The sequence below is a fragment of the Mobula hypostoma genome, chromosome 1 (genome assembly GCF_963921235.1).
Source record: "Mobula hypostoma chromosome 1, sMobHyp1.1, whole genome shotgun sequence".
Classification (NCBI taxonomy): Eukaryota; Metazoa; Chordata; class Chondrichthyes; order Myliobatiformes; family Myliobatidae; genus Mobula; species Mobula hypostoma.
Window position 1 is genome coordinate 191,980,220 of NC_086097.1, and position 19,376 is coordinate 191,999,595.

General features: G+C 40.2%; 1 long non-coding RNA gene across 3 annotated transcripts in view; it reads left to right on the plus strand.

The window, feature by feature from the left end:
* Positions 1 to 3,298: 3,298 nt before the first annotated feature.
* The window catches only part of LOC134342799 (uncharacterized), a 67,446-nt gene continuing 51,368 nt past the window's right edge, over positions 3,299 to 19,376 (plus strand). The window contains exon 1 of one of the 3 annotated variants that reach the window (XR_010017102.1): positions 3,299 to 3,392. This is a non-coding gene — a long non-coding RNA (uncharacterized LOC134342799). Of the gene's footprint in view, positions 3,393 to 4,154; positions 4,360 to 19,376 lie in introns of those variants that run through there. The other 2 variants (XR_010017100.1, XR_010017099.1) reach the window with 2 other exon arrangements.

Here is a 19,376-nt window from a genome sequence, read left to right on the forward strand (position 1 = left end):
TTGGAAGCTTAACTTTGTTTTTTTCTCCATGGATGCTGCCTGTTTTCATTTTAGATTTCCAATGTGAAGTTTTCTTTTGATTTTCATTTACTCTACTAGGAATTCATATTCAAACCTGTGCCATACAGTTCCATGATTCTAGCACTGGAGCCCTGGAGTCATTGGAGAAAAGGTGAGAAGTGTTCACATTAAGCAAATATACCAAAATATTCTGGAGAAATGTCTGATAGATTTGATCTAGAAGTAAATACAGAATCGGCTACTGAAGAGAAGATGAACTGAGATCACTATTTCTTCAGGTCAGGAAATAATGTTTGAACGAGAAAGCGCAAACATTTGAGAAGCTCGTTCAATAATTAGAACCTATAATTGCTGTATGTAGGTGAACCAGTTCCAAGGAGGGAAAGTCTTTGGATATATTTCATTTAAGTATTTAAGTGCACCTAATGTAAGTACGCACAATGGGTACACGCAATGATTGTTAGTCTTCAATGAAGGCTAGCACATGTTTTGAAGCTCCTAGTAAGCCTTGAGTTTATTTAATTCAGTACTCGCCAATTCTACAATAACTGTACAGTAACAGAATATTAACAGTATATTCTAGTTCTAATCACATGATTTTCCCTGGCGTCTATCCTAATTCCCTTTGCAAAGCCTCCACGTTTCCATGCTTCTTATTCAAATTCACAAACCCATTAGCATCCCTGGTTCCCCTACATTTCAGCTGTGGAAACAGAGGAGCCAACACACGTGACCACTGTTATATCATCATCAAGAACGCTGACCATGCCATCCCACACCTACCCTTTGGAAAGTCCGATTAGCTGGCTAAACTTCTACTCCCAGCATATAGGCAGGGACTAAAGACTGTAGCACCAGTGGTGAGGACCAAGAAAGTATATTCAAGGGAGGCTGAGGAATGCTTACGGGACTGCTTTACGTCAGTGGACTGTACAATATTCAGGGATTCATCTTCGAGTCTGAATGTCACAGTTGTCACCAACATCAAAATCTGAGTGGAATGGTGTGTCCCTTCAAGAAAATGCCAGACATACCCAAAACAGGAGATTCACAGTCTGCTAAGCTCTATAACTGTGGCAATCAAGACTACTGTTTATTGACTACAGCTCAGCGTTCAACATAATTATACACTCCATTTTAATCAAAAAAGTTCCAAAGCATGGGCATTTTTACCTCCCTCCCTAAATGGATCCTTGACTTTCTCACCAGCAGACCACGGACTGTGCAGATTGGAAAAAAAAATCTCCTTCTTGCTGATAATTAACACTGGTGCACTTCAAGGACGCATGGTTAGCCATTGCTCTACCCTCTTTACACCCATGATTGTGTGGCTAGGTACAGCTCAAAGACCATCTAAAAATTTGCTGTTGACACTACTATTGTCGGCAGTCAGCAGAATTTCAGATGGTGATGAGGAGGTGTACAGGAGGGAGTTGGATCAGCTGGTTAAGTGGTCCCGCAACAAAAACCTTGCACTCAACCTCAGTAAGACCAAGGAATTGATTGTGGACTTCAGGACAGGTAAATCGAGGAACTCACAGCAGATCTAATTGAGGGATCAGAAGTGGAAAAGGTGAGCAATTTCAAGTTCCTGGGTGTCAACATCTCTGAGGATCTATCCTGAGTCCAACATATTGATGCAATTACAATGAAGGCATGGATGTGGCTGTACTTCATGAGGAGTTTGAGGAGGTTTGGTATGTCACCAAAGATACTCACAAATTTCTACAGGTGTAACATGGTGAGCATTCTAACTGGTTGCATCACTGTCTGGTATGCAGGGCCCACTGCACAAGATCAGAAAAAGCTGTAGAAAGTTGTAGACGCAGTTGTCTCCATCATGGACACTATCCTTTCCTGCATTCAGGACACTTTCAAGTGACGATGCATCAAAAAGGTGGCATCCATCATTAAGGACCCCCATCACCCAGGTCATGCTCTCTTCTCATTACTACCATCAAGCAGGAGGTACAAGAGCCTGAAGACACACACTCAACATTTCAGGAACAAGTTCTTCCCCTCCGGCATCAGATTCCTGAATGGACAATGAACAAATGAACACTTCCTCAGTATTTTCCCTCTCTTTTGCACTACTTATTTTTTTTAAATATACATCTTATTGTAATTTATATCTGTATTACTATGTATTGCAACACACTGCTGCCACGAAACATCAAAGTTAATGACATATCCTAGTAATATTGCAATACAACCCATACTACAACAGTGGTCACTTACAGTGCACAATCAGGAACTATCACAGACTGGAGGAAATTATAGCACTTTAGTGAGGGAGAGAAGACTGATACAGTCAGAGAGACAATGTGCCAACTCCACATAGACTAGCGATCAGCATTGAAACAAGACTGCTGGATCTGTGAGACAATAGCTCTACCCGCTATGTCATTGTGCCACTCAACTTCCTTTCATTTTGTATCTCCTTACTGTAGAACCTCCCAATGAGGTTGCCATGAACTCTCTCTATTGCCTCACCATCCTTCCTGCAGTACAAAGGCCCAAAATCTCCAACTGTTTACTTCCCAAGGATGCAGCTTCAACACCACATTCAATTTAGGCTGAATACCGACCCTGAAAATGGAAACAGGGAGCATGATGTACAGTTAAATCCTGGGCTTTGATTCTGATGCTGCACATTCTCTTCTATGATTTCTTCCTGCAGTGGCACTAACTGTAGTGACCTATGACCTTTGTCTCAAAAGCAGGCGCAACATTGTGAGTGCCTAGCATTAATATGGCGCACCATATTGTGACTGCAATAGGAAATGGTTGGTATTCCGATCTCAATCCAAACCATCAGCAATGATGCAATGTTAAATTCCAACATAAATAACCACCATCAATGAATACATCTACCAATCTCATATTTCACCAAGTGACCATGAGATAGTGTACTGCATGAAAGCACCACACCTCCACTATTCACAGACCAACAATCTTAATGAAACAGGAATGTGTCCCAACTTTCATTTGCTCCTGTGCATCATCACACACTCCACATTCCCCAGTGCAAACACTGCCAGCAGGTGAAACACCAGTCAGTGGAAATGTAAATCTCAAACAAATGCACAGGACTAAAACACGTCCCAGCATTTTACATAACCACTAGTAGCACCAAGCATGAGTCACAGCTTCATTTTAATTGCATGGAGGAGCTGTTGCACGCCTAAGTGGAATGGTCATTGCTGAGTCTGTGACCAGCAGAGCTGCTGAGGACGTCATAGTATCATCATCCCCAACTCTCTTTCCCATATGCTACGACAGCTCGGAGTTACAGACTGCATTTGGTGTTGGGCTACAACTCTTCCCGATCGTATGCCGCCCTTATTCCAGATGGGCTGATTGAGAGAAAGGTGAAAACATATTGTGATCTGATTTAACACTCTCAGTACATTTCTAAAGTGGTGCTTTATTTAAGTATGGAACTGAAGGTGGCTAGTCACTGGACTATAGTGCCCTACGTGTGGAGCAGAGAGAAGCTTATCCTTGGTGCTGAGTGCTATGTTGGAGGAGATTGAAAGGTTACATCAGCTATCTCTACATCACCTCTTTTAATGGCCTAGGATGCAGATCATCAGAACCAGGGGACCTGTGAGTTTTTTTTTTGTCCCATTTGCTTTCCATAGTGCCAGCATGTACTGATTGTCTGTTGTTAATTGACAGAGGTGAGTCACTGGTCTCAAAGGGCCTGAAGCTATATAGAAAGAAAGAATAGTGGTGGTAACGTTACAGCAGGCTTTGCCGTGGAGCAGTCTAGATTTCTGGATTTTATTACTAGTCCTACCTGACAGATGCTTATAAAATTATGCGAGGCATAAATATGATAGATATAGTCAAAGTCTTCTGTCAGCATATAAATGTCAAATGCTAGTAGATACAGATCTAAGATAGGATGGGGCAAAGTTAAAGTGGATGACTGATGCCGCTTGTTTTTCCACACAGAAAGTGATTGCTGCATGAAATGCACTATAGGGGGAGGTGTAGAAGTTAATATGATAGAAATATTAAGGAGACATTTAGACAGTTATGTGAATAAAGAGATATGGATCATGTACAAAGAGATGAGATTATTTTAGATTGGCATCATGTTTAGTGTAGACATCACGGGCTGAAGTGTCTGTTCCTGTGCTATGATTCATAAGTATTGATTTGGCAAGAAGAGGCTTGGGTTGTGATGTAAAGCCTCTTATGATTCAATTGTCTAAAGCCTTAATTACTTAAGCTCTCTGCATGTAGGATGAATTGAATCTCAGCAGAACTGACCAGTTTCATTCAGGAAGGGTGACGAAGATTGAAGGTAAAATAGCTACTGAAAACCATGTAAGACACAAATTTCATCTTGAATAATGCTTATTCATATCAGATTTGTTTTTAAGTGGAAAAATATATACCTCTATTCCTGGCATTCTGGTTCTTGCCATTAATACTTTTAACATCTAATAATATTTAATAATATTATTAATATCTGATAAGATTATCTAATAATAAGCCCCAGTACGTCTTCATTTTCAACCAGGTTCAAGAACAGTTACTACCCCTTAACTATCAGGCTCTTGGACAAAAGGGGAAACTACACTCACTTAAGGACTCTGTTATTTTGTTATTTCATGTTCATTATTTATTGCTATTTATTTATATCTGCATTTGCACAGATTGTTGTCTATTTACCCTGCTTAAAGTTACTGTTCTATAGATTTGCTAAGTATACCCAGAGAAAAAGGACCTCAAGGTTGTATGTGGTGACATGTATGTACTCGGATAATAAATTTTACTTTGAACTTTGAACTTCTGAAATTATTTTTGGAATGTGTGGGTCTCCCCACACCCAGGTGCTCTGTTTTTTTCTCCTCCACAGTCCAAAGACTTACTGGTTAGATTAATTAGTCATTGTAAATAATCCTGTGATTAGGTTAGGGTTAATTGGGGTTGTGGAATTGCTGGGAGAGCATGGCTTGAAGAGCTGAAAGGGTTTACAACACTCTCTTTCACTAAATAAAATCCTTAACAAAAACAGAATTTACTGGATGCATTTAGTAGAACAAATAACATCTGTGGAGAGATAAATACAATCAACAAATGAGGTAAAGGTCCCTACATCGGAAGTGGAAAATTGAGAACACAAGTGAGTTATAAATTCTGGAGAGTGGGAGAGAAGGAGAGAACAGAGGGAATGTTTTCAGTGGGACAGAGGCCAAAGATATCAAAGTAACAATTACTTTAATAACTGGCAGTTGATCTTCAGTGAGTGGAAAATTCCAAGTTCAGAGAAGGATAGGTTAGACCGAGCAAGGACAGTAATAAAATTGAAATGATCAATGTTCACAGTTCATGAGAAATAGATTAATACGGGGTGTTTTTGAAATTCTGAAGATAGGAAAAAGTGTTCAAAGTCTGGGCTGAGGACAAAGAGATGTGTGCAAAAATGAACAACAGCAGAAGAATAATGCTATGGAACTCGTTAAGAGGATGTAGTGAATGAAGGTGAGATCTCTGATGGGGACTGAACATATGTGATGAAGGAAAGGAAGATCCGAAGGGATAATTAAATCATTGCAAGGGGTGGGACTGGAGGAAGCGATGAGGTTGGAAGACAATGAAGCTGGACAGGATCATATTTTAAATTCTAGAAGTGTTGAGATCTGTAATATTTGATGTCTGAAAGAATGTCAAAAATATTTGCATTGAAGCACTGAATGCACTGAAGGATAAAGTGGAACAACACATTAGAGGTGCTTGGAAATTAAGTGAGATGAACTTTTGCAGAGAGAAATCAGGACTGCATGTTTTGTTTCAGTAGTTTCATGCTTCCTCAGAAGCACTTCACATAAACTTTTTTAATGGCTCTTACAAAACACAATTCACTCACTTGTACATAATATTTCATCGGGTGATTTTGCCGTTTTACTTCCAACTTTATGGTCTCATGGGTAAAATGAACTCTCCTCCTTTAACAATAAAATGAAAAACTATTCTGGTGATTCTTCTCAAATTAGAACCAGTTGAAATAAAATTCGCAGTCATTCATTTAGAGGAGTTGACAGCTGTTAAAGAGATTAGGTATTGACCCCTGACTAAGCAAGCCTTGCTGATAGGGTTTTTAGTTTCTCATTATCATACTGGATAATGGTCCTGGTGGTCTGATGGCAATACTGGATCGTGAATGGAAGAAACCAGCAAGGCATGATTACCTCACAGCTATGTAAACTGACCCCAAGCAACTGAGAAAATCAGCAGCCAATTGCAAAGCACAGCAGCTGTGCTCTAATCGGAGAAAAGCTCTCTGTATTAATTGCAAAACAGGTCAGTTGTTCATTACACCGTTACAGAACCATATACTTCAGTCATGTTTCAATGGTATCAGCACACATTTCAAACTGAATGTTTTTGGCATTACATTATCAGAAGTGTTACGAAATTCCACGTTCTTTAGAAATCTATGGTTTAATTTTTCATACTTGACAAAAACTAGTTTCACTCCTGGGAAATGTGCACAATAGTTGTGATAGATCCAAACAGCTTAAACTCTTCAGTCAAGTCAAATCAAGTTTATCATCATATACACAAATCTAGTGAGGTACAGTTACAATGAAATAATTACCCACAGAGGACTAATAAATTCAGAAAGCACACAGAACATAAATTATACATAAACTATACAAATCAGTAACGAAATAGTCAGAGAAGGGGTGGCACAATTTATAGTACAGGTGAGCTGGGTTTGTAAGCAGTTTCTCATTTCTCCCTGTGACTATGTGGGTTTCCTCCCATAGTCCAAAGACATACCAGTGAGTAGGATAAATGATCACTGTAAATTGTCCTATGATTAGGCTAGGATTAAATCGGTGGATTGCTGGGCTGGGTGGCTCAAAGGGCCGAATGGCCTATTCCATGCTGTATCCCAATAAATAAATAAATAAATAAATAAATAGTCTGGGCAATAAAAAACATGAGTGCAAAAAAAAACACCAATGAGAGACAGGATCAGAAAAGGACACTTCATCAACATAATGAATATCAGGGTCAGCATACAGAACTCTTTGTCATTTTCAGTCTCGCAATCGAATTTAACTTGAAGTGTTGCACTTCAGGAAATCAAATGATAAGGGACAGTAAACTGTTTATAGCAGGTTTGTTAACAATGCTGATGTGCAGGGACATTCCAAGTCGCTAGATCCTTGAAAATTCACAAATCTACACAGGCGAATAGAGTGGTAAAGAAGTCATATGGCATACTTCACAAACAAGAGAAAACCTGCAGATACAAGGAATTCTGCAGATGCTGGAAATTCAAGCAACACACATCAAAGTTGCTGGTGAATGCAGCAGGCCAGGTAGCATCTCTAGGAGGAGGTACAGTCGACGTTTCAGGCCGAGACCCTTCGTCAGCACTAACTGAAGGAACAGCTAGTAAGAGATTTGAAAGTGGGAGGGGGAGGGGGATATCCAAAATGATAGGAGAAGACAGGAGGGGGAGGGATGGAGCCAAGAGCTGGACAGGTGATTGGCAAAAGGGATATGAGAGGATCATGGGACAGGAGGCCCAGGGAGAAGGAAAACGGGGAGGGGGGGGAGCCCCAGAGGATGGGCAATGAGTATAGTCAGAGGGACAGAGGGAGAAAAAGGAGAGTGAGAGAAAGAATGTGTGTATATAAATAACGGATGGGGTACGAGGGGGAGGTGGGGCATTAGCGGAAGTTAGAGAAGTCAATGTTCACGCCATCAGGTTGGAAGCTACCCAGACGGAACATAAGGTATTGTTCCTCCAACCTGAGTGTGGCTTCATCTTTACAGTAGAGCAGGCCGTGGATAGACATGTCAGAAAGTGAATGGGATGTGGAATTAAAATGTGTGGCCACTAGGAGATCCTGCTTTCTCTGGCGGACAGAGCGTAGGTGTTCAGCAAAACGATATCCCAGTCTGTGTTGGGTCTCGCCAATATATAGAAGGCCACATCAGGAGCACGGGATGCAGTATATCACCCCAGCCGACTCACAGGTGAAGTGTTGCCTCACCTGGAAGGACTGTTTGGGGCCCTGAATGGTGGTAAGGGAGGAAGTGTAAGGGCATGTGTAGCACTTGTTCCGTTTACACAGATAAGTGCCAGGAGGGAGATCAGTGGGGAGGGATGGGGGGACGAATGGACAAGGGAGTCACGTAGGGAGCGATCCCTGTGGAAAGCAGGGGGGGGGGAGGGAAAGATGTGCTTAGTGGTGGGATCCCGTTGGAGGTGGCGGAAGTTACGGAGAATAATATGTTGGACCTGAAGGCTGGTGGGGTTGTAGGTGAGGACCAGGGGAACCCTATTCCTAGTGGGGTGGCAGGAGGATGGAGTGAGAGCAGATGTGCGTGAAATGGGGAAGATGCGTTTGACAGCAGATTTGATGGTGGAGGAACGGAAGCCCCTTTCTTTAAAAAAGGACATCTCCCCCGTCCTGGAATGAAAAGCCTCATCCTGAGAGCAGATGTGGCTACTGGAAACCCTAGCAACAGACACAAAATGCTGGAGGAACTCAGGAGGCCAGACAGCATCTACAGAAAAAAATACAGTCGATGTTTTGGTAGGACTGGAGAAAAAAAGCTGAGGAGTAGGTTTAAAAGGTGGGAGGAGGGGAGAGAGGAGCACCAGGTGATAAGTGAAAACTGGAGGGAGAGGGATGAAGTAAAGAGCTGGGAAGTTGATTGGTGAGAGAGACAGAAGGCCATGGAAGAAGGAAAAAGAGAGGAAAGAGCACCAGAAGGAGGTGATGGGTAGGGAAGGAGATAAAGAGAGAGAGGGAAAAGGGGAATGGAAACAGTGAAGGGGTGGGGGCGGGGTAGAACATTACCAGGTTTGAGAAATCAATGGTCATGCCATCAGGTTGGGGGCTACCCAAACGGAAAATAAACTGTTGTTCCTCCAACCTAAATGTGCCCTCATCCCAACAGTGAAGGAGGCCATGGATGGACATATTGGAATGGGAATGGGAATGGGAAGTGGAATTAAATGGGTGGCCACTGGGAGATTCCGCCTTTTCTGGCAGATGGAGCTTGGTGAAGTGGTCTCCCAATCTACGTCGTGTCTCACTGATATACAGAAGGCCACACTGGGAGTACCGAACACAGTAAATGACCCCAAGATACTCACAGGTAAAGTGTTGCCTCACCTTGAAGGACTGTTTAGGGCCTTAAATAGTAGTGAGGGAGGAGGTGTAGTGCTCTGAATAATTTCTCCTTTGGCCTCACTCTAAATAATTTCTCCTTAGACTCCCTCTCGCTTCCTTCAAAATCTTTTCAAGGATTTCAAGTTCCCTGGCTCCCATTATCTTATTTTTACGATGGATGTCCAGTCTCTCTATGCCTTCATCCCCAACCAGGAAGCTCTCAAAGCTCTCCATTTTTTTCTGGACACCAGACCTAACCAGTTCCCCTCAACCACCACTCTCCTCCACCAAGCAGAACTTGTCCTCACTCTAAATAATTTCTCCTTTAGTTCCTCCTACTTCCTTCAAACAAAAGGGGTAGCCATGGGCACTAGCATGGGTCCCAGCTATGCCCACCAGTTTGTTGGCTATCTGGAGCAGTCTATGTTCTAAGCCTACACTGGTGACTGTCCTGCACTTTTCCCGTGCTACATCGATGACTGCATTGGCGCTGCTTCCTGCACCTGTGCTGAACTTGTTGACTTTGTTGACTGAATTCCACAATGGAGTTTTTTGGCCATCAGACTAAATGCAATGCTTGGTGTAAGCCAAACATTGCACATCATCAAAAAATTGCCAACCATGGAGCATGCTGGTGGTTGCATTATGCTGTGGAGAAGCTTCACTGAAGTAGATCCTGGAAGGCTTGTGAAGGTAGAGCGTAAAATGAATGCAGTACAATTCAGGGAAATACTGGAGAAAATCCTGATGCAGTCTGCAAGAGAGCTGCGACTTGGGAGAAGATTTGTTTTCCAGCAAGACAATGACCCCAAGCATAAAGCCAAAGCTACAGGGGAATGGCTTAAAAACAACAAAGTTAATGTTCTGGAGTGGCCAAGTCAGAGTCTAGACCTCAATCCAATTGAGAATTTGTAGCTGGATTTGAAAAGTGTTGTTTACTCACGATCCCCATGCAATCTGACAGAGCTTGAGCAGTTTTGTAAAGAAGAATGGGGAGGAAAATTGCAGTGTCCAGATGTGCAAAGATGGTAGAGACCTATCCACACAGACTCAGAGCTGTAATTGCTGCCAAAGGTGCACCTCCTAAATATTGACTTGAAGGGTGTGCCTACTTTTGCAATGCATTATTTCGTGTTTTTCACTTGTAATTAATTCCGATCACTTTGTAATGATCTGATTTCACTTTTTAATGTTGATCAGTGTCGAAAAGCCAAATTATATCTTTTGTGATTCAATGTTCAACAATAAAACATGAAAATTTCCAAGTGGGTGAATAATTTTATTTTTTTTTTGTAACTCACTTTAATAAAAAGTTTACTTTGAACTTTGTCAGTGTGATCTTCACCCTACCCAACATTTTCATTTTAGTATAAAGCACCTCAAGTGACATCAATATTGATGCCACATGCAAAATTTGCCCTTAGTGACTTTCTCAAACTTACTGATTTGGGAAACGACAAATTTTACCTACATGTGGAAAATCTAGCATTTACAAACCTTATCACCCTGAAAACATGCTGTTTGACAGTACAACACTGAAGTAAGATTCTTTCTCACTGATTTCTTTGACCATCTGTGACCACAATAAACATGAGGAAATCTGCAGATGTTGGAAGTTCAAGCAACACACACAAAAAATGCTGGTGAACGCAGCAGGCCAGGCAGCATCTACTGGAAGAGGTACAGTCCACGTTTTGGGTCGAGACCCTTCGTTAGGACTAACTGAAAGAAGAGATAGTAAGAGATTTGAAAGTGGGAGGGGGAGGGGGAGATCGGAAATGATAGGAGAAGACAGGAAGGGGAGGGATGGAGCTAAGAGCTGGAAAGTTGACCACAATAAGATCACATTCATTCAGTAACAGCACATCTGTGATGCAGCAGGAGTTTTGTTTGGATTAGGATATGTTTTTTTGAAGAGCTAGCTACAAAGATCCCATTACTGCGTTCTATGTTAAAAAATGCAAGAATTTTAGGATAATGCTTCAATTAAATTTACAAATGTCCATTCAAGCATTTTAATCTCTTCATGATGGTTTTAACTTCAAGGCATTTCTGTTGAGAATAATTTGGACAATGTGTTGCTTGGGTGGTCACAGCTTTGTGCGCCAAAGGGCCTGTATTGTGCTATATGTTGTTTTTCTAATAGTTGGGTTGAGTTGTTCTCCAATCTTGGCAACTTACTTGCAAACGTTTCATCACCATACAAGGAGACATCATCAATGCACTGTTAATTATGGTGTTCTCCGAATGCTTGGCCTTTATATACTTACCAATCAGCTGATTGGTCATCATTACAGAAAGAACTTCAATTGTGACGTAGGGAGGAAGTCTTGTCACTGATTGGTTGTGTGATGAGCTTTGTGTGTTGTGGTCTGGGAATTTGCCCACGTTGGCTCATAATTAGACTCAAGGTCTATATGCCTGTTTGGAGAATTGTTCATGAAAAACCATGCTTCCAGGAATTCTCTTGCATGCCGTATGTTTGCTTGTGCCGCTGATGCCCAGTCGAATTTGTGCCCCTTTAGATATTTATGGGTAGAGACTAGGGAGAGTTGGTCATGCTGCTTGAAAGCCAGTTAGTGTTCACAGATCAAGGGCGAAGAGGAGAAACATCTCTTTAAATTATTCGCACGAAATGATACCCATGGAACTTCATGTGAAGATGCCGATGAGGTTGACAATGTACCAACCAAGAAGCAACCAAACAGGTTGTCCTTTCATACATTTGAAATTTCTTGGAAATATTGGCCCGACCCCTCCAAGAATATAAAATTTTGGTTATGCGTAAGCCAACAGCAACATCGAGGAGAGTGCTCTGCAGATCAAAAGAATGAACTAAGCTATTGGACAAAACCAATATGGTCTACAAATTCCAATGTGGAGACTACGGCAAATTATGTTGGCCAACCTGGAAGAAAACTCTCCACAAGGATCCATGAACATCAACTGGCTGTAAAGCGACATGACCAACTCTCCTTAGTCTCTACCCATGAAGATCAAGAGGGGCACAAATTTGACTGGGCATCAGTGAAAGTCATGGCATAAGCAAACATGCAGCATGAAAGAGAATTCCTAGAACTGTAGACCTTGATGCTATTTAGATGTCAATATGGTCAAAATTCCAGAAAACAACGCACAAAGTTTGCCACACAACCAATCAGTGACAAGACTTCCTCACTACATCACAAATGGGTTTCCATAATGACCACCAATCAGCTGATTGATAAGTTAAGGGCAAACACTTGGAGGACCCCACAATTAACAGCCCACCTATTACGTCTCCTTGTATGGTGACAAAACAATTGCAAGTAAATTGCTAAGATTGGAGCATTTCTGTTCATTAATAAATGTGGCTTTAATTGTAGATGCCACAATCTAGAGTGAAAAAAAACTGATGGAGACACTTAGTAGATATCAGACAGCATCTAGGATAGTCAAAGTTTTGGGTTAAAACTCTGCATGAGTAATGGTGTTGGTCCTCAACCCAAAATGTTGACTATCCCTTTGCCTCCAGATATGCTATCAGATCCACTGGCATCCTCCAGCAGTTTGTTTTTAGATTTTAATTCTCTATTTTTTTAATCATACAACAGATTTGTCATTTCTCAGGTTATTTTTGGAGAAATTCCCAATGCACAATATGTGCATTAGGATTCATTAATCACAAAAAAATGTTGGAAATACTCAGCATATTTGCCAATAAGTATAGAGTAACATTTCAGGTCAAGACCTTTTATCAGTATTGGAATATATTAAGAAGTTTAGCAAGAATTGTAGAGGAAGGGAGAGGGTGGGTTGGACGGGAAGCAGGTCTGTTATAGGGGATAATACATATCGATTTGATCTCACTTCCATGTATAACTGCTTTGATAGAGGTCGAGAAGCATGTAACATGTGGAAACACTTTGAACCACACACCCTAAAGCAGATATATTGCTTTGAATTGAAACTGCTTTTTGTCACGTCATTTTGATGATACAAATCAGCTGGAAATTGAAGGCACAGTACACTGCTTTGTGCTTATAGCTGATCATTTCTGATTAATGTATATTGGGATTTCAAAACTATCCTTTAATTGTATTCAATCACAAACAAGACAAAATCTGCTGTTGCTGGAAATCCAAGCAACACACACAAAATGCTGGAGGAACTCAGCAGGCCAGGCAGCATCTATGGAAAAGAGTAGAGTTGACGTTTTGGGCCGAGACCCTTCAACAGGACTGGAGAGAAAAAGGCTGGAGATAAGGTGAGAGAGGGAAAAGGGGATGGGAAATGGTGAAGGAGAGGGGTAGTGATGTCTACTACTGGATGCTGCCAGCACAGCTGAGTTTCCCCAGCATTTTGTGTGTGTTGCTTGGATTTCCAACATCTGCAGATTTTCTCTTGTTTGAGTTGGAAATAAAAGTTACTGTAATCTATTGTGACGATCCTATAGCAAAATGATAAGTTGAAACAAATCAAATGGGACTAAAATGCATACTTATGACTTGGTATAATAAAATGTGAACTTGATTGTAGATTGTAAGAAACCACAAGACTAGTTGAAACTAGTTGGGATGGTAACAGTCACTAACTTGGCCACTTTTATTATACCTTCAGTTCCCTCAAGAATTGACATCACCAATGGTAGGTTGGTGCAGGCCATTGATGTTACGTAGCATAATTTCACTGAACAGGAGTCATTACAAAATATGTAATGTAACTTGTAATTTTACTCATTGTACTAAATATGTTATTTGCATATAGTCAGTTGTACTATTTGCCAGCCCCAGTCATTAAAAACAAAGTGACTGGCATTTTCCAGTGAGATTATATTGTGAAGGTGTAGTAGATTTGAAACTAATTCATGAGAAAAACCTCAGCTTCCTGCCTGCACATGTCATTGTGGATCCTCACCTGCAAAGAAAAACAGCCTGAAAATAACAGAAAAAAAATTTATGTGTCAATATGTTACATGAATTGAAAGTATTTGAGGAGCTTAATGCAGCTGTCTTGAACCTATCAATCTGTGAAGCATCTAGGTCAAACAGTTTATCCTCCCTCACACTCCAAGATGAGATCCCGCTACCTTCAAGTATAGATTCTACTCTTTTAGGATGACCTTTTGCCTTGCACAATCTCTTATTCTGTCATCTCCCCAGATGCTCCATACGAGGGGTGATTGATAAGTTCGTAGCCTGAGGTAAAAGAAGATGAATTATACAGCTCTCGTTACATGCATGTGTAGTTTAACTCTTTGAGTGATTATGCAGAAAGTTTGAAGTTAATAACTCACCTCCTTCTACCTTAGGCCACAAACTTATCAATCATCCCTCCTGTGGACCATTTTCTGAAGGTCCAAGGCGCCAACTTCTACAAAGAAGGGATCCGTATGCTCCACGACCGCTGAACTAAGTGTGCAAATGTAGGAAGGGATTATGTTGAAAAATAAATGTGCTAGGTTTTCTAAAATTGACTCCCTCTACTTTAGGCCACAAACTTATCAATCACCCCTCGTGTTTCCGTATCATAGACTTTGTCTTTTATTCTCTTACTTTTCTTTTTGTGGAATCTTTTTTCTTTTTCAATCTTTTTAATAATATCAAAATCTCAAACATTACAAAAAATTGATACAAAGCTATTGGGATTACATCGTTAATAATTAGTATACATGGATATAAACACAGTTAATACACAGATATTAACATCCCAAAATCTTACAGAGTACAAATTTAGTAGTATATTAAAAAAAATTCAAAAATATCCTTGAAAAAGAAAGGAGAGAAAAATATGCCTCAAAAAGAAAAAAACCCTAATCTAAATCAAACTAATCAACTAACCTAAAAAAAAGAAATAGAAGAAATGGGCTATTATGTTACATCAGATAAAACCAATGTTGCCATTAACTCCGCTCCTCTCTCCATAGATCTAAAAGTAGCAGAGTACATTTGGAGAGGCTCAAACTACGTATGAAAGTATTGAATAAATGGCCTCCAAGTCTCTTCGAATTTAATAGAAGGATCATAAATGACAGTTCTAATATTTTCTAAATTTAAACATGACATAGTTTGAGAGAACCATTGAAATGTAGTAGGATTAATCTCTTTTCAATTTAGTCTTAGAAATTTTTCCTCAGAATCTTTTCTACTTAAGATCACTAACTTGAAATATTTACTCTCCTTTTCTTTCCTCAAACTCTTTCTATCCTGTTGAGTGTTTCTTATGTTTTCTGTTCTGTTTTGACTCTTGTATTTATTTTGGCATTTTTGATGTATTTATGGAATTTGTCATAAGTACCCCGGGTGATGTTCTGAGTGTCGGACATTCATCGAGGACTGCTCAAGGCTCATATATCAGCATTGGTTTTGGAAGCCAAAATACCCTGGTCAGAGCTGTCCGTTCACAGATCTAACCTTGCAAGTTTTACTCCGTAACTCCAGCAAAAATATTTACAGGACAGAGATACCCAGAAAAACAATGAACATTTGTGAAAATGTTCATGTAAAATTGACTTGCATTGTATCTAATAATAGCTGTTATAAAGGGTGATTGTGGCATCAAGGCTACTATTGAATATTGACTGCTCCTTTGAATTGTACGTTGAACATCGCCGAGCTACTCAGAAATGGCATTTTAAGGTAACTAAGCTAGTTACTGCCAAGCTCCTGAGTTTCTGAGACTTTTCACTTCACAAACCTGGAAGTCACACACAAAAAAGTCTAACAGTTGATGTCAGAATTGGTCCTAACAAGAATTGTAGTTATGCTTTGAAAATGAGGAGCTATTGGAAAGGAAATCAGTGCCCATGGGAACGAACTGATGGGCATGAAGTTGAAGCTGATGAATCAAGGAGAGCAATCCAAGCCACAATGGACAAGAGAGTTGCAAAATATTGTTCTCAGGTGTGTTCCTGAAAGTATCACACCAAATATTCTCAAAGAAAATTTCAAAGACATTGTTAGCATCTGAATTCTGGTCTCTAGAATTCATGGGGTATTGATTATAATTAAATTGAAAGCAAAAACAACTTGCAGCAGAGCTGAGGTCAAGGAGCCGTCCCTTGTTATTGATTACACAGCTAGTAAAGATCACACAGTGCAAAGGGAGGACAAAATAGCAAAGTTCAAAGTTCTAAGTAAATTTAATATTGAAGTACCTATATGTCAGCATGTGCAAAACTGAGGTTCATTTTCATGTGGACAATCACAGTAAACCCAAAAAACACAATTTAATCAATAAAAGACCACACCCAACAGGATGGATAATAATGAGCATAAAACAAAAAAAAATGAACTGTGCAAATACAAAAAGAAAAAAAATCAGGAATAACTATTGAGAATATGAGATGAAGAGTCCTTGAAGGTGAGTCCAAAGGTTGTGGGAATAGCTCAGATTGGGCAAATGAAGTTGAATGAAGTTATCCTCTCTGGTTCAAGATCCTGATGGTTGAGGGGTAATAACTGTTCCTGAACCTGCTGATATGGATTCTGAGGCTCCTGTATCTTCTCCTTGATGGCAACAGTGAGAAGAGAGCATACGCTGGGTGGTGGGGGTCCTTGATGATGGATGCTGCTTTCGGCGATAGAGCCCCGTATAGATGTGCTCAATGGTGGGGAGAGCTTTACCCGTGATACACTGGGCTGTATCCCCTGTTTTTTTGTATGCTGTTCCATACAAGGGTATTGGTGTTTCCATACCAGGCTATGGTACAACCAACCAATATACTTTCCACCACACATCTGCTGATTTGTCACTACCTTCATTCGTCAAGAATAGTGGAGTTGTTGGCAAACTTAAATATGCTTAGCCTCAGTCACAGGCCTAAGGCTTGAACCTTATTGTTTAGCATGGGTCCAATATTAAGTGTTAAACACACAAAATGCCGCAGGAACAGATTCCTGCTGAAGGGTCTTGGCCTGAAACGTCGACTGTACTTTTTTTCCATAGATGCTGCCTGGCTTGCTGAGTTCCTCCAGCATTTTTTGTGTGTTGCTTGGATTTCCAACATCTGCAGATTTTCTCTTCTTAAGTGTTAAACAATCTGTTACATGCAGTCATAAAATATACTTGTTCAGGATATTCTTCAATAGCAATGAGATATGGAAGTTCTTCAGCAATACAAAGGTCGACAAACAATACTGTGAAGATGGATAAAGAAACACAATGGATGCAATAGCATTATAGCTAACTGCTCTTTCTACTGACATGATTAAGAAACCTTTAAAGAATTTTCGAAAGGAAGAAAGAAAGAAAGTAAGACTAAAATAATACCAAAAGCAAGACAGTGAGGATTTAGGCCTTTTGTGTTTTGTACTGGGAGAAGGTGAAAATCAACTGAAGTATGAAAAGGAAAATATAGAAACACAATATGTGAGACTTAAATTGACTGTGGTTGAAATAACCAGAAATAATGAGGTGGCACATAGGCAAATAATTTAAAGGAGAAATATGGGAGGATAAGAAAGGGACATAGTAACTTCCAAAAGTAATGCCCTGGATGAGGAATTTTTCCAATGCCTTATTAGTTGGACGTTAGATCCCAGTTTTGACTCTGACAGCGATGATGAAATCGATGTTAAACTTATAGAATGGTAATTATTTAAATGCAAAGGATGACAATAGGGGTAAGATGATTCTCAAAATGTGTTTGAAGTAGATTTTATTGGAGAATATGAAGAAGTAAAGGGGAAAGTGACAATGGAGATCCTGAGAAATCTGGGTCAATTCTGAAAGGAGTGAACAGTTTTCAATGAACTTAAACACAGCACTGTTACAGAGACTGCAGGAGAGCCTTAGACAATCGAAGACAGAGTTAAGCCACATAAATACTTTTCTGAGAAGCTGAAGCAGGAGTTGGCTACTCTGCCCTTCATACTTGCTGCAGGGAGATTGTGACAGATATTTTATCTCAAAACCTCTTTCCTGCATGGATCTTATATCGCTTGATTCTGCCAATATCTAAAATATTTATGTCCTTTCCTTTTCTTCTTTTGAAAGAGAGAATAATTTGTTGTATTTAGTATTTGCCTTTAAAGGGCTACTCCGGCTTTTAGTCTGCTACCTTATTATGCATGAGGTCATGTGAAAATCTACTATGTTGCAGCAGTTGTTTGTAGAGGTTTGTAGAAACAGCACGAAGTGATCCTTGGTATTATCACGTGTGCTGTGCTGAGTTCTCAAGTTTAAGGTCTGTTTCTTTCTTCACTCACAAGATTATCTGAAAAACTCTAATTCCACATTGTTATCTGTGCAAAGCTTTTGAACATGCTTTCATTTCATTATGGCTTTCTTCATTTACGTGATGGTCCATGCACAGTCAGTGAAGATTGCAGCACACATTGTCATATGTTATTTGAAAGAAATATTGAATATTCTTTAGAAAATCAAAATCTTGGCCTCCACCCAGTCACAGACATTTTTCACTGCTGCATCAGATATTTTGATTTCTAATCTTTCCTATATCCAATGAAAGGTCATCAAACTGAATCATTAACTCTATTCCTCTCTGCAGAGTGCTGCTCGACATGCTGCGTATTGCCAGCATTTTCCATTTTCTTTTCAAGGTTTGTGGTTTCTCGTTATCTGATAATTAACAGCAAGTATGATGGAACATCTGGTGTGTTCAGTCATGTTACTAAACCCAGAATGAGTAATCGTTCTATGTTTGGTAAATCATTGTTTTCCTTTTAGCCTTTTTTTTTGCATGTAGTGACTGGGGAGATGGTATCAAGCAAAATGCTACTTCTCGCATGACTGAAATCCTGGTACAGCCAACGTGCTTCAGGAAAGGCATTGAAAAACATGCCTGCGTGATCCCATATCTGACAAGAGGAATGAGTAGATGGATAAAAAGCCACAGAAAAAGTTGGAGAGATGGGGAATGGTGCTGGCTCAGGGTCGGATTTGCTATCTATGTACCAAGCAGAAGTTTGCCATTGTGGATGCCATGGTAATGTAGTCTTTAATATGAAGCTATTCCAGCTCAGGGCATGCCAGAGTTCTGAGTTCAATTCCAGCACCTTTCTGTAGGGGGTTTCTGTATGTCCTCCCCATGGAATGCATGGGGTTTTGGTAGGTGCTCTGGTTTCCTCTCAGATTAGGTTATAGTTAATCAGAGCTGTGGATACGCAAAGCGCCAGAAGGGCATGCTGCATGCTGCACTCTGTATTGCGAAATAAATAAATAATGCTGTTGTGCTGTACTTTGATAATGCTCAGA